Genomic DNA, 16174 nt, shown 5'->3' with positions numbered 1-16174 from the left:
AGAAAATTTTTCTTTTTTGTTATGATTATGAGACATGTCGGCTCCTGGCAGTACCAATCTACTTCAGAGAAAATATGGGCATTGAAGAAACTGCATATGGAGTTAACTTTCATTGTGGCAAAAGTTAGCCACTGGACAACAAAGTATCCTCGAATCAACTGTTGACAAACAGGACAGACAGGACAAAGGACTACAGATTCTTGCCAAAACAAGTGTGGTTATGGCTTTATAAAAAGGCATCTTCAGAGGCCAGGACAATATGGCACCATCCCTGAAGTGGCCTTTGCAATCCGGGAAAGGTACAGTGCCCTTTTCTTCAAAGGCAGCTGAACAGGCAGTGGGCCGATGGCCTCTGATGTGCAATGGAACAGCAGCTGAAACAGTTATTCTTGAAGAGTAACTAAGCTCATGCCTCTCAATAGTAGACTGGCATTTAACAGAGGGATGTGGAGAAGAATGGGATGCTGAGATGAAGCCATATATACACAGCCAAGAAGAATGGACAGCTGAATTCAAAAACCATCAACAATTTCCAGAATTTAAAATCCTGAATCATGACATGACACTAGTGGAATTCAGGTGTTTCTGGTACATAGACTACTCTCATTCAATGTGAGGTTGAACTGTTGACCTTGTGTACATCCTACTTCACAAATGAGTCTGTCAGATATGCTAAACCTATAGGCTGAAGATGATGCTCCAGCACTGTGGAGAAACCTCAGGTGACTGTCCAGGCAGCTGGCTGTTTCTGTCAACTCACAAATTTTTTGGAAGTTGCTTGCATGCACTTCCTGTTTTTATTTTCGTTAGCTAATATTATTTCCTTCTTGGGTCTCTGTGGGAGTTGAAGATTAGTTAGTTATAGTTGAAGGTTAGTTAGTTATAGTTGAAGATTAATTAGGATAGAAAGTGAATTAGATACATTTTGAACTTACCAAAATAGGATAGATAATGAAATTATTTTCTCTGAATGTTTCAAATACAAATGGACTAGACACTGTTTAGACATTTATTACTTGTATATATTGTATATAGTTATTGTACTTTTATATATAGTTTCTCTTTTGTTAGTTATAACCTTTTTCTTTTTTTCTTTTTATTAAAATAGAAAAGGGGAAATGTGGTGGTATTTTACTTGTACTGAAATGTGATTTTAATTGTATGTTAATAAATAAAGTTGCCTGGGGGTCAGAGCTATTAGAGCCATAGCAAGAGCGTGGCGGGTGGTGGCGCATGCCTTTAATCCCAGCACTTGGTAGACAGAGCTAGGTAGATCTCTGTGTGTTCAAGGATACAGCCAGCATTGGAGACACATGCCTTTAATCTCAATCCCAACCATAGAAGACCTGGAAGTCTTTACAGACAGGCAGTGACAAGGCATGGGTTTACAACCAATGAGAAGGCAGAACAGAAAGACTATTTAAAGACATACACACAGGAAGTAGGCCCCTTTTTTTTCGGAGAGCTCTCTTGGCTGAAGCAGGAAGGGTAAGGCTCTTAGTTCTGACCTCTTGGCTTTCTTCTCTGAATTGGCTCTGTGTTTCTTATTTAATAAGACGGTTGGATTCATCTACACACTGAATTGTGGCAAACACCAAGACCAAGAAAAGATTCTTTGCGAGTTCCACCCAACAGGTAGTCTTACCCTCTCTTCAGGTCACAGTGAGTTGGGGAGGGTGGTAGTGACAAGTTCATGGCTGGTAGGTCAATGTTATTCCACAAGGTAAATATGCTGACACACAAAAGGAATGGGGCAATGGAGTGTTATCACGATTCGCTCAGTACTGGTTTAGCGTTCAAGGCCTGACTTCCCCCTTCTTCCAAATTATCCACTGTTCCTGGCTAACTATAGGGAAGTAGATGTGATAGAGAGAAGCTTTGATTCTTACACCCTTTTTAAAAATTTTTTTCATTTAAAGAAATTTTCTTTCCTTTTACATACCAACCCCTGTTCCCCCTCCCTCACCTTCTCCCACTCCCCCCCACCTCCCCACCATCCCACCCACAGCCCTTACTCATAGGGGATAAGGCCTCCCTTAGGTAGTCAACACAAGCTGGCATACCACTTTGGGGGCAGACCTAGCCCCTCTCCCCTGCCTCGAGGCTGAGTAAGGGATCACACCGTAGGGCATGGGATCCAGAAAGCCAGTTTATGTACCCAGGATAAGTCCTGGTCCCATTGCCAGGGGACCCACAAACTCATCAAGCCACACAACTTTCACCCACATTTAGAGGGCCTAGTGTGGTCCCATGCAGGATCCCCTACTGTCAGTCCAGAGTCCATGACCTCCCACTGGCTTGAGTCAACTATCTCTATGGTTTTTCCTATTATGGTTCGGACCCCCACTTGCTCCTATAATCCTTCCTCCCTCTCTTCAACTGAACTCCAGGATCTTGGCCAAGAACTTGTCAGTAGGTCTCTGCATCTACTTCCATCAGTCACTGGATGTAGGTTCTATGATGACAATTAGGGTAGATACCAATCTGAGTACATGGAAAGCTAATTCACACATCTTCTCCACCATTGCTATGAGTCTTAGCTAGAGACAATCTTGTTAGTTCCTGAGGTTTTACCTAGCTGCGAATTTCTCCCCATCCCCATAATGGTACACTCTGTCAAGATATCTCTTTCATTGAAAGAGATTATTACATTCTTGAATGTAACTTCTCTTTTACTGTACCTAGGTTGGATATTATAGATTCTTTCTTGGCTTCCTTAGTTCTTGAACTTGGTCTAAGGACACCTAATCAAATAGTGCGTCTGTGCTTATATGACCACTGGGGAACTTTATTCATCACTCTTTAAAAAATTGTCTGAGTAAGTCACAAAAACTACCAACCATTGTATCACAGATTTATAAAATGATAAAAGCATTAATTACAAACACAAAACCATACCCACTTCAGAGCATCCCTCTAAAATATTATATCAAATCTTTGCATTACTTCTACTCTTCCCTCTTCTTCTCATCTTTAAAATGTTGGATTCAAATTTCTCTGAGTTAAAGCAAGGTAGACACTTATGATGTTGGTAATGCAATTATTTTCTTTATTTTAGTTGTCAGAACCCACCATGTCAAAAAAAATTATATCTCTAGAGGATTCTCCTCATGAGTGCTACTTTCTTAAAAGTAGAGGTAATCATGAAGGCTGACTGACTGGTTAGAACTGACACACCACCATCAAATCTGCCTTGCAAGCCTCCCAGCCTTGCATCCCACTTCACACTGCCATTTCAGGGAGGCAGCAGGTTTGCTCTGGTTGGTTATGTAATATATATCATTACCTATGTGACTTAGGGGAAGTGAGCAGGAGTCTTTGTGGCCCTCCTAGTCCACACAGGTCAGGCTCAAACTCTCTTGGTGACCTCAGGTCTTCTCAGATTGGGAGAGCCTCACCAGATGACTTCCTGTGGTAAAAGGTGCCATATATACAGATGCACCATCCCCTCTCCCCAATTGCTGAACACCTGCTGGCTCACCTGACATTATAGTGTGGATTGAAAAAGCCTGTTTTTCTTTTCTTATTTTTCTAATCCTGTTGCACAATTAAGAATCACTGTGATTTTTGATTATTACTATGAATTTGTCCTAGGAAAAAATTCATCTGTCTAATTGATAAAATAATAATGTTGAGTCCAGGTTTGTTTAGTAAATGTTTCTATGTTTTAAGAAAAACAAAGAACTTCAGTGCTGTGAAAAGGCTAGAATGTTTGGAAGTCTAGAACCCAATGACCTCAGGCCATCTCAGCTTCCTTTGTATCAATTTTTCCCAAATCTGTATAAGCTATCATCTGTATGACTATTTGGTAATTTTTTTGAATATATAAATAGATCACTAGCTTCTAATGACCAAAATGCTAAGAATGTCAGAAAGCATCTGAGGCCTGTTACCTCAGATTTCTCAACATTTTATAATCACCTTACCTAATGCTTCCACTGATAAATTTGACGAAGGCCTCATTTATGGTTTTCTTTGAAATTGTTCCTATGTTGGAACAAGGTATTGGGGAAAACATTATTGCAATTTTCTCAGCCATGGTCCTGCATATTTGGCACCAGAATAAATTATTACTTTTTTTTGAGAGAGTAATTTCTTAGCCATAGAAGAGGGAGTATTTCAGAAGAGAAAGAGGAGGAGGCATCAACATGGTAAAGATGTTCATAATGTCACAGTCATGCTATACTTGAATAAAAATGGCACTATGAAATCTGTTCAATTGTGTAATGAATATGCACTAGTAATTTTTCTATAAAATACCAAAACCTTTTTTTAATTATGTGATATTGATGGAAGAAGAGACAAGTTAACAAACAAAATGTAAGGAAGGGTCACTAAAAAGTTTTCCCAAGAGGCAATTCATCTTGATTGAATTACGGTGATTGGTTATACTCCCTGCATCACCAACACATCTTTTATTTTAAAAAAAAATGTACACCACTTGAGCTCAGAGATCCATCTCTCTTTAAGTTAACTTGGATTCTAATATTCTGTAAAAGAAAAAGTTGGTCCAAAGCATCATGCTGACTTAGAAATGTGCCAGATTAAATATTACTTTAGGCATGAAAAGAAATCTACTGAGACTGTTTTATTCAAATCTATTCTTTGGGAATTTAGAGCAAATTGATTGGGCAACAAATTACTGCTTGTGTCGTTGAATATGAGAATAACCATGTTTTGGGTTATTGAAGTTTATCTTAGATACTTTTGTAGCTATTTCTTGTAATCTTTGAGCAAGATTACAAAACTTGAGCAAACTCTTCTGACTTCTGTGTTCAAACAGTGATGACATAATTATTAACTAGATTCATGTTTACTGTGAGTGTTAGTGATTATGATCAGGATAGTGCCAAGGTGCACAGTCAAGAAATTGTGATGGGCATCATTAAAGTAAATGCTTTTGTGCAAGGAAGGGGGAAAAATGCAAGAAGTGTGGATTAAATTAGAAATGTCCCCTTAGGCTCAAGCATTTGAATACTTAGTACCCACTTGGTGGTGCTGTTTGGAGAGGTTTAGGTCATAGCAATTATTGTTACTGTCACTATAGACTATTGTGCTCCACACCTGTGGGCTGGACTTCTGTAGGTCAGAGAGGACTGGCCTCTGTTTTTACAGGGTGTTTCTTCCCGAGTTGGGGGACTGGGGCATAATGGGCAGGATGGGAGGGATGACTGTGGGTAGGGTAGACAGGCACTGAGAGAGGGGGCAGTCATTAGGTAGATGGGTGACTTACATGGAGTTCTGGTGGCTAGTGTTCTGCTGAATGTTCTGATGTGAAAATTTGTTGTAATCTTTGTGTAACAACTACCTGAGCTCTGAGCTATTACATGGTTCACTGTAGGTGTTCAATAACTGATGATCACCATAATGTGATATAAATAGGCTTCAGAACCATTTGAAGCTGATTTTGCCTGAATAAAAATTATTAAAATACAGAGAATGATAATATCAGTGTGAATGAGGTTGACTCCATGGAGATTAAAGTGACTTTTATTTGCTAATATTTACATTCTTCTTTCCTATTTCCAGCTTTCAAAAGTCTATGGCCCTGTGTTCACCCTGTACATGGGCATGAAGCCCACTGTGGTGTTGCATGGGTATGAAGCAGTGAAGGAAGCTCTGATTGATCATGGGGAGGAGTTTGCTGGAAGAGGAAGCTTCCCAGTAACTGAAAGAATAACTAAAGGCCTTGGTAAGTAAGTGTACATGTTCATGTGAGTGCTGCACAGTGTTTACAGTGACAGTGAAGACTGAAAGGAAGGCCTGGACCTCTTCCTAAGATACAGGTTGGACCTCTCTATGGTTTCCACCCATCAGATCTCTCATCTGTTCCTAGAATCTATTTCTAGTGTTTTATCATTTTTAGGCATTGTTTTAAGCAATGGAAGCAGATGGAAAGAGATAAGGCACTTCTCACTCATTACTCTGCGGAATTTGGGCATGGGTAAAAGGACCATTGAGGACCATGTTCAAGAGTAAGCACAATGCCTTGTGGAGGAACTGAAGAAAACCAATGGTAAGTGTAGGTTTATGCACTTATATCTTAGTCTAGGAATGTGTGTATATCATGTTGATCACATCCTATCTAAAATTTTTCTTTGTTTTTAAATAAGAAACAATGAATATCATGTTAATTTTCTGCCGAGCTACAGGAATATACATTTCCATTAGCACAAGTGTAATTTCTCTTTGTAGATCATTCCACCACAGAATAAATGTTATTGATAATGATAACAGAGCCCAATCAGGATATTTGTTTTCATTTTCTTGGAATACAGAGATTTAAGCAAATTAACTGAGTAATACAGGATTCTTGTAGGTCAATGATTATAGTCCTGGGTAACAATGATGTGTTTTATGGTTTTCATTTCTTAGCCAAGTGTAATAGAATATTCATCATTTACTGTGTCTGCAATAGCATGTTATCAAAATTGTATTGCTATTTGTTTAAAAAATATTTACTGCATTCAGATTCATGTAAATTGTGTCTTGATTGTGATCATCCACAAATGCCTCTGAGATACACCCCTACTTTACTATCTACCCTACTTTGTGTTGTCTCTTTATTTAATATCCACCAAAACCGATCTGTGCTTGACACATATGATTTTTTTTTTAAAAATTTATTAGTGGTTTCAGAATTTTTTCTTGTTTAAAAATATGTTTTATGCCCAAGAGTGGTATAGCTGGGTCTTGGGGGAGATTGATTCCCAATTTTCTAAGAAAGCACCATATTGATTTCCAAAGTGGCTGTACAAGCTTGCATTCCCACCAACAGTGTAGGAGAGTTCCCCTTGCCCCACATCATCTCCAGCATAAGCTGTCTATAGATGTAACCATCTTGTTAAATAAGAAAAAAAGAGCCAATGCAGAGATGAAAGCCCAAGAGGTCAGAGCTAAAAATCTTACCCTTCACTGCCACTGCTGTCCTCCTCAGCAAGAGTGCTACTTCCTGTGTGTTTGTCTTTATATAGACTTTCTGTTCTGCCTTCTCATTGGTTGTAAACCCAACCACATGACCTCCTCATCACTGCCCATCTATACAGACCTCCAGGTCTTCTATGATTGGTATTGAGATTAAAGGCGGGTGTCTCCATCCTGGCTGTACCCTTGAACACACAGAGATCTGTCTAGCTCTGACTCCCAAGTGCTGGGATTAAAGGCTTGCACCACCACCACCAAGCTTCTGTTATGGCTTGCTATTAGTTCTGACCCCCAGGCAACTTTACTTATTAACATACAAATAAAATCACATTTCAGTACAAATAAAATATCACCATAGCTGTCTTCATTGTTTTTTATCTTAGCCATTCTGACGGATGTAAGTTGATATCTCAGAGTTGTTTTGATTTGCATTTCCCTGATGATTAGGGATGCTGAGCAATTCCTTAAATGTCTTTCAGCCATTTGAGCTTCCTCTGTTGAGAATTCTCTATTTAGTTCTATAGCCCATTTCTTAATTGGACTGTTGGGCATTTTGATGTCTAATTTCTTGAGTTCTTTATATATTCTGGATATCAGCCCTCTGTCAGATGTGGGGTTGGTGAAGATCTTTTCCCATTCTGTAGGCTGTTGCTTTGTCTTGTTGACCATGTCCTTGTAGCTAAAGTATTCCTGCCTGGCCCACAGTCAGGATAAATCTCTGCCACCCGCCAGTCCCACAACCGCTCAGACCTGACCAAGTAAACACAGAGACTTATATTGGTTTCAAACTGTATGGCCGTGGCAGGCTTCTTGCTAACTGTTCTTACAGCTTAAATTAATCCATTTCTATTAATCTATACCTAGCCATGTGGCTTGTGTCTTACCGGTACTTTACATCTTCCTTGTCCTGATGGCGGCTAGCAGTGTCTCCCTCATCCAGCTTCCTGTTCTCTCAATTCTCCTCTCTCTTAGTCCCGCCTATACTTCCTGCCTGGCCACTGACCAATCAGTGATTTATTCATTGACCAATCAGCAACACATTTGACATACAGACCATCCCACAGCATGTCCTTTTCTCTACAAAAGCTTCTCAGTTTCAAGAGGTCCCATTGATTGATTGTTTCTCTCAGTGTCTGAGCTACTGGTGTTATATTTAGAAAGTGATCTCTGGTGCCAATGCATTCAAGACTACTTTCTACTTTCTCTTCTATCAGGTTCAGAGTAACTGGATTTATGTTGAAGTGTTTGATCCACTTGGACTTAAGTTTTGTGCATGGTGACAGATATGGATCGATTTGTAGCCTTCTACATGTTGACATCCAGTTATGCCAGCACCATTTGTTGAAGATGCTTTCTTTTTACCATTGTACAGTTTAGGCTCCTTTGTCAAAAATTAAATGTTCATAGGTGTGCAGATTAATGTCAGGGTCTTCAATTTGATTCCATTGGTACACATGTTGGTTTTTATGCCAGTACCAAGCTGTTTTTATTACTATAGCTCTATAGTAGAGCTTGAGGTCAGGGATTGTTGTAGATGTATCCAACCTTCTTATTAAATAAGAAACACAGAACCAATGCAAAGAAGAAAGCCAAGAGGTCAGAGCTAAGAGCTAAAACCTTACCCTTCCTCCTGCGGTGGTCCTACCTCTCCGAACCAGAGCTACCCCTGTGTTAAAGTCTTTATATAGAGTTCCTGTCCTGCCTTCTCATTGGTTGTAAACCCAACCACATGACCACCTCCTCACGGCCTGTCTGTATAGGCCTCCAGGTTTTCCATGATTGGTATTAAGATTAAAGGCATGTGTATCCAATAATGGCTGTATCCCTGAACACACAGAGACTTACCCAGCTCTGCCTACCAAGTGCTGGAATTACAAGCGTACGCCACCACTGCCCTGCTTTCCTATGGCTTGCTAATAGCTCTGACCCCTGGGCAACTTTATTTATTAACATACAAATAACATTTTAATACAAATAAAATATCACCATATTTCCCCTTTTCTATTTTAATAAAAAGGAAAAAAAAGAAAAAGCTTATAACTAATATAAGAAAAACTATATACAAAAGTACAATAACTATACACAATATATACAAGTAATAAATACCTAAACAATGTCTAGTTCATTTGTATTTGACAAATTCAGAGAAAATAATTTCATTATCTATCCTATTTTGGTAAGTTCAAAATGTATCCTAATTAATCTTCAACTATAACTAACTAACCTTCAACTATAACTAACTAATCTTCAACTCCCTCAGAGACCCAAGAAGGAAATAATATTAGCTAACGAAAATAAAAACAGGAAGTGCATGCAAGCAACTTCCAAAAAATTTGTGAGTTGACAGAAACAGCCAGCTGTCTGGACAGTCACCTGAGGTTTCTCCGAAGTGCTGGGGCATCATCTTCAGCCTATAGGCTTAGCATATCTGACAGACTCATTTGTGAAGTAGGATGTACACAAGGTCAACAGTTCAACCTCACATTGAGTGAGAGTAGTCCATGTACCAGAAACACCTGAATTCCACTAGTGTCATATCATGATTCAGGATTTTAAATTCTGGAAATTGTTGATGGTTTTTGAATTCAGCTGTCCATTCTTCTTGACTGTGTATATATGGCTTCATCTCAGCATCCCATTCTTCTCCATATCCCTCTATCAAATGCCAGTCTACTATTGAGAGGCGTGAGCTTAGTTACTCTTCAAGAATAACTGTTTCAGCTGCTGTTCCATTGCACATCAGAGGCCATCGGCCCACTGCCTGTTCAGCTGCCTTTGAAGAAAAGGGCACTGTACCTTTTCCGAATTGCGAAGGCCACTTCAGGGATGGTGCCATATTGTCCTGGCCTCTGAAGATGCCTTTTTATAAAGCCATAACCACACTTGTTTTGGCAAGAATCAGTAGTCCTTTGTTTCATGTCCTGTCTGTTCATTTTGTCAGCAGTTGTTTCAAGGATACTTTGTTGTCCAGTGGCTAACTTTTGCCACAATGAAAGCTAACTCCATATACAGTTTCTTCAATGCCCATATTTTCTCTGAAGTAGATTGGTACTTCCAGGAGCCGACATGTCTCATAGTCATAACAAAAAAGAAAAATTTTCTAAGTTATTAAAACATTTTAAATGCCATATTCTGTAGATCTCTGAACAGTTTGAAGATAACCTGTCTATCTAAAATATATCTACTCAATCTTGAAAACATACCTAATATAACTACAAGTTCTATTATAATATCTAACTACTAACTTTCATTTCTTTATATCCTAATAGTTGGTAATAACATTCAAGGATCAGAAAATTGCATTACATTGTTAGATGAACGGTACAATTAAAAAAATATATATAACATTTTCTAACAATATCAATTTCAATATATATAATTTGTATACAATATAAAACAATCCAATCCAATGTAAAGTATTTACATTTTTCTTTTCTTTCTTTTTTTTTTTAATAAGAACCTTAAATCTAATCTCCTTTGCTTAGCCTTTTTCCTAACCCTTGACAACAACTTGTAACCAACCCCCCTAATCAATGAAAATTATCCCAGACCCAAAACCCATTAAAAGACCAAAAAAACCAACCGCCCCACACCACCTCTTTGGGAATGTGGGCGTCGTATTCTTAAAATTGCTTCCTGCTGGGTATGGGCGAAGGTATCTTTATCCTGAAAGAAAAATTTTAGGTTAATTGTCAAATTCTAGGAAAGGTAAATATATCCTTCGTTATCCAGTCTGTGTATAATGCCAAAATTCAGGGTTTATCTCAAATCCTTATTCAAGTAGTCTTTGAGACTGGATCATCTCAACTAGCTCTCTCAAAATTGCTCTGAGCACTTTGTAGTCCAAAGCTGATCTGTAGATAATGTTTGTCAGCTTAGTGATGTTATTATTGTCCACGTGGAATTGTTGTTATTGTGGGGCCCCATCTTCTTCTTGGAGACTTCAGTTGATGTTAGGCCTGACCGTGATTTCCTGCAAAAAACTGATAAGAGACTCGAACACAAAGACTATATATGCGACTTTTTAGAATTAGTTAGTACTCTATATGACCATTTATATCTTAACAAAGTTTAAAATGTATATATATCTATATATATTAATCTTGTAAATTTTGATATAAAATTCATACTTTAAGAAAAGTTTAAAGAATCAGAATAGAATCAAAGAGTTGAGATTAGTAATAGAATAGTCCCTTAATTAATTTGGCTTTTCTCCTGTCCCATAGCAGAAGATGACTCTTTTCTTCTGGCATGATACAGGGAGTTTGCATTTTCGTTTTAACAACATGCTTGAGTTTAAAGAAGGAGAGAGCCATTCTCCAACTCCAAAGTCAGCTTTAAATTTTAATTGAACTGGGACTATTAGAAGTTAAATAGTGTTAAATCTTTAAGGAAAAGCAGAAACAAACATTTAGGAAGACATAAAAATTTTTTAGATAACATACCCATACACCATTTCACTCTGTTTCTTAGGATAGATGATTTGTAACTTTTCTTCAGTTGTCTCATTTGTCCAGTGTTCTTCAGATTCCTTAATCTTCATTCTCCTAAAAGACAAAAACAAAAAACTTTTCCCAAGGTTTTTTGGGGATGTTCGTTTTGACAAGTTATCTGATTAAATGAAAAGGCATTTTTTACTGGTGTAAGTCAGTTTAAATTGGATGTTTACGATAGTTGATGAACTATCACCTCCTCTAATTAAGAGGTCTCTCTTGTTCAAATCGAACCTTTATCAATTTTGATGGTACCCACAGCTTATCTTCTCCTGTAGAAATAAAAGCAAAACCTCGTCCCCAATGTAACACATATCCTGGTTTTCATTCTGAGGTCAGCACTTCCTTAAAGTATATAGGTTGGTTATATTCTGTAGTTTTTTCTATTATCCAATGTCTCTCTGCAGCTGTTGTTCCTTTCTCATTGGGAATGAAAAAATTCAAAGTTAATAGAGCATTATGTAGTCTATTTCTGGGGGGTTTTGTTACTCCTTTTTGTTTATTTAGCATATCCTTTAGAGTTCTGTTTGATCTTTCTATAACTGCTTGACCTGTAGGATTATGTGGTATACCTGTAACATGGTTTATATTATAATAAGCAAAAAACTGTTTCATTTTAACAGAGACATATGATGGAGCATTATCAGTTTTGATTTGTGCAGGTATACCCATAATGGCCATAACTTCTAGCAAATGAGTGATTACAGAATCAGCTTTTTCAGAACTCAAAGCAGTTGCCCATTGAAATCCTGAATAAGTATCGATAGTGTGGTGTACATATTTCAGTTTTCCAAATTCTGCAAAGTGAAACACGTCCATCTGCCAGATTTCATTCCTCTGAGTACCCTTTGGGTTACATCCTGCTGGTAATGGTGTTTGATTGTAGAAGGAACAAGTAGGACATTTCTTTACTATTTCTTTGGCTTGTTGCCAGGTTATGGAAAAATCCTTTTTTAAACCTTTACTATTGACATGATGTTTTTTATGAAATTCTGAGGCCTCCAGCACATTTCCTATCAATAATTTATCAATCTCATCATTGCCTTGTGCTAGAGGGCCTGCCAGACCAGTATGGGATTGAATGTGAGTTATATATAAAGGATGACTCCTTTTTCTGATTGTATCTTATAATTGAATAAATAATGAAGTTAATTCTGAAGCATCGTGGATAAATTCTGCAGTCTCAATATGTAATACTACTCTTTCAGCATACTGAGAGTCAGTTACTATATTGAGAGGTTCTGAAAAAATCCATTAATACCAACAGAATAGCATACAATTCTGATTTTTGAACTGAATTATAAGGACTTTGAACCACTTTACTTAAATTTTCTGATTTGTAACCTGCCTTTCCTTGTTTGTTGGCATCTGTATAAAATGTACAAACTCCAGATATGGGTTTTTTTCTCACAATTCGAGGCAAGATCCAATCAGCTCTCTTTATAAGATCAATTCTATCGCTTTTGGGATATTTGCTGTTAATTTCTCCCAAAAAATTACTACAAGCTTTTTGCCAAGCTTCATTTTCTATCCATAATTTTTCAATGTCCTCCTTAGTTAAAGGTATGACAATTTCTGCTGGGTCTATTCCTGCTAATTGACGAAGTCTCAATTTTCCTTTCCAAATCAAGTCAGAGATTTTTTCCACATAAGTTTTTAATTTTTTATTTGGTTTATTTGGTAAAAATATCCATTCCAATATAATATCTTCCCTTTGCATTAATATTCCTGTTGGGGAATGCCTAGAAGGTAAAATAACCAAAATGCAATCCAGCTTTGGATCAATACGATCTACGTGCCCTTCATGTACTTTCTTTTCTACCAAGGCCAATTCTTTCTCAGCTTCAGGTGATAATTCTCTTGGACTATTTAAGTCCTTATCACCTTCTAAGGTTTTAAACAAATTATTCAGTTCATCATTTTTTACCCCAACAATAGTTCTTAGATGAGAAATGTCTCCAAATAATCTTTGAAAGTCATTAAGAGTCTGTAGTCAATCTCTCCTAATTTGCACCTTTTGAGGTCTAATTTTTTGAAGTTCTATTTTATATCCTAAATAATTAATAGAATCTCCTCTTTGTACCTTTTCTGAAGCAATTTGTAATCCCCAGCAAGGCAAAATTTTCTTTACTTTTTCAAACATTCTTTCTAAAGTTTCTGCATTTGAATCAGCTAATAAAATGTCATCCATATAATGATAAATTATAGATTTAGGAAATTTTTTACATACCACTTCTAATGGCTGTTTTACAAAATATTGGTACAAAGTTGGGCTATTCAACATTCCCTGTGGGAGAACCCTCCACTGAAATCTTTTAACCGGTTGAGAATTATTATAAGTAGTCACTGTGAAAGCAAATCTTTCTCTGTCTTTTTCTTGTAAGGGTATTGAAAAGAAACAGTCTTTTAAATCAATAACTATGAGAGGCCACCCTTTTGGTAACAGAGTAGGCAAAGGAATCCCAGATTGTAAAGAGCCCATTGGCTGAATTACTTTGTTAATTGCTCTAAGGTCTGTTACCATTCTCCATTTACCAGATTTTTTTTTATAACAAATACAGGAGAATTCCAAGGGCTGGTTGATTCTTCAATATGATGAGCATTTAACTGTTCTTCCACCAGCTCTTGTAAAGCCTGGAGTTTCTCTGTTGTTAAAGGCCATTGCTGAACCCATACAGGCTTGTCTGTTGACCATTTTAAAGGTAGAGCTGTTAGTGTTTTTGGAAGATTATCAGTTGTTGTGCCCTGTTCTTGTATGACATGGATGGCTGGTGAGCACTCATCAGAATAATATCTTTTAATATTTCTCTCAGAAACATGTACTAATTTATGATTTGTTTCTGAGATTGGAGGGATATTAATCTGAGTATTCCATTGTTGTAACAAGTCTCGACCCCACAGGTTCATAGCTATGTTAGCCATATATGGTTTTAATTTTCCTTTCTGTCCTTCTGGACCTATACATTCAAGCCATCTTGCACTTTGTTTCACTCTAGATAATGTCCCAATTCCTAACAGTTGAATGTTTACCCCCTGAAGAGGCCAAGTTGGATGCCAAAATTCTGGTGCAATTATGGTAATGTCAGCACCTGTGTCTACCAGACCAGACAACAAAACACCATTTATTTTTATTGTTAGTTTTGGTCTTTGTTCATTAATAGAAGTTTGCCAAAAAATTTTCTTTATGTTTTTTCCTGTATTTCCTATTTTCTCTGTTTCATCATCTCGACTAACATGATTTATTCCAATAGACATTTGGTTATTTTGTTGCTTTGAATAGGGGTTTCCTCTACAACTGCAGGAAAGGTTTGAACTGGATTTACTCTGGGGGCCTGCCTGAGGCCCCTCTGGGAGTTTCCCGAAGCTCGAGGCAGAGGGTTACCCTGTCTGTTCCTTGTTGATCTACATTCATTGGTCCAGTGTTTTCCCTTACCACACCTTCTGCATACTCCAGAAGGAAGGGGCATTCTGTTGCCATTGTTCCTTGAAGAAACATTATTTCTAGGAATGACCTGTTTACAATCCCTTTTCAAATGTCCTTGCTTTCCACATCCAAAACATCTAACATTGCTCAAACCTTTTGAAATTGCTTTTCCTACCCACATATCATCATGGTCATAAGCCTCTACATTAACTGTATCTCTAATCCAATCTTCCAAAGGTGCAGATCTTGCCTTTAACGGCCTGATTATTCTTTTGCATGCTGCATTTGCATTCTCAAAGGCTAAAGATTCAATTATTATCTGACTAGCCTGTGAATTCGGGACCATTTTTTGTACTGCTGAAGTCAATCTTTGTAAGAAATCTGTGAAAGATTCTTTGGGGCCCTGTATAACCTTTGTAAATGACTCAGTTTTTTTTTTCCTGGTTCTTCAACTCTGTCCCATGCATTCAAAGCTGCTGTTCGACATAGAACTAGGGTTTGGACATCAAATGAACATTGTGTTTGTACTGAAGCATATTGGCCTTCTCCAATAAGCTGATCCTGGCAGACTTGTATTCTGCTATCCCTCCATTGTCTTTTTATATTTTTAGCCTCATTACTGAACCACATTTTCCACTGGAGATTTTGTCCGGGTTCAAGAACAGCTTGTGCCAATTCCCGCCAGTCCTTTGGTAGAATCCTATTACAAGTTGACCAGGTGTTTAACATTTGCTTTACATATGGGGAGTGGATGCCATAAGATGCTATTGCCTCCTTAAATCTTCGTAAGTCTAACATTTCAACTGGAACCCAAGTATTTTGTTCATTCTCTTCATCAGGTAGCTGCTGTACGGCTACTGGATAAATTAAGGGTGATTGTGTGAAAACTGGCTTTCTTTCTGTAACCTTATGATCCAATTTTGAAACAACTTCACTATTTATTTCTTCTGTCTGAATTTGAATTTCTCTATAATTCATTTTTACCGGTTTAACAAGTTTTTCTAAGACTGTTATCCTGGCACTTAAGTTGACAATCTTTTTAAATAGTAAAATGAGGATAAGAAAAGTAATAAACTGAATAATTCATTCAATATTAATCTTTTCATATAGTTGTTCCATTGTCAGAGTGCCTAAAATTTCAAACAAAGCCCAATTTTCTTCCAATGTACACATAAAGCCCATTTTTTTTAATGTAGAAAAAAATTCTCTTTTAAATAGATATGTTAATTGACCTACCAAGTCTGGGTAGAACAGTAGAATCCCAGGTGGTGTTCGAGGTGTGAATCCAGCGAGAGAGAGAGAGAGAGAGAGAGAGAGAGAGAGAGAGAGAGAG

General features: G+C 37.5%; 1 pseudogene; it reads left to right on the top strand.

Moving 5' to 3' along the window:
- The first annotated feature begins 5535 nt into the window (after positions 1–5535).
- The window catches only part of LOC128094990 (cytochrome P450 2C25-like), a 51818-nt pseudogene continuing 41179 nt past the window's right edge, over positions 5536–16174 (top strand).

Source organism: Peromyscus californicus, unplaced genomic scaffold (assembly GCF_007827085.1).
Source record: "Peromyscus californicus insignis strain IS unplaced genomic scaffold, ASM782708v3 Scaffold_4__1_contigs__length_199733344, whole genome shotgun sequence".
Lineage (NCBI taxonomy): Eukaryota > Metazoa > Chordata > Mammalia > Rodentia > Cricetidae > Peromyscus > Peromyscus californicus.
The sequence above is the reverse complement of the archived record's forward strand: the minus strand, read 5'-3'. Positions and strand labels throughout refer to the sequence as shown.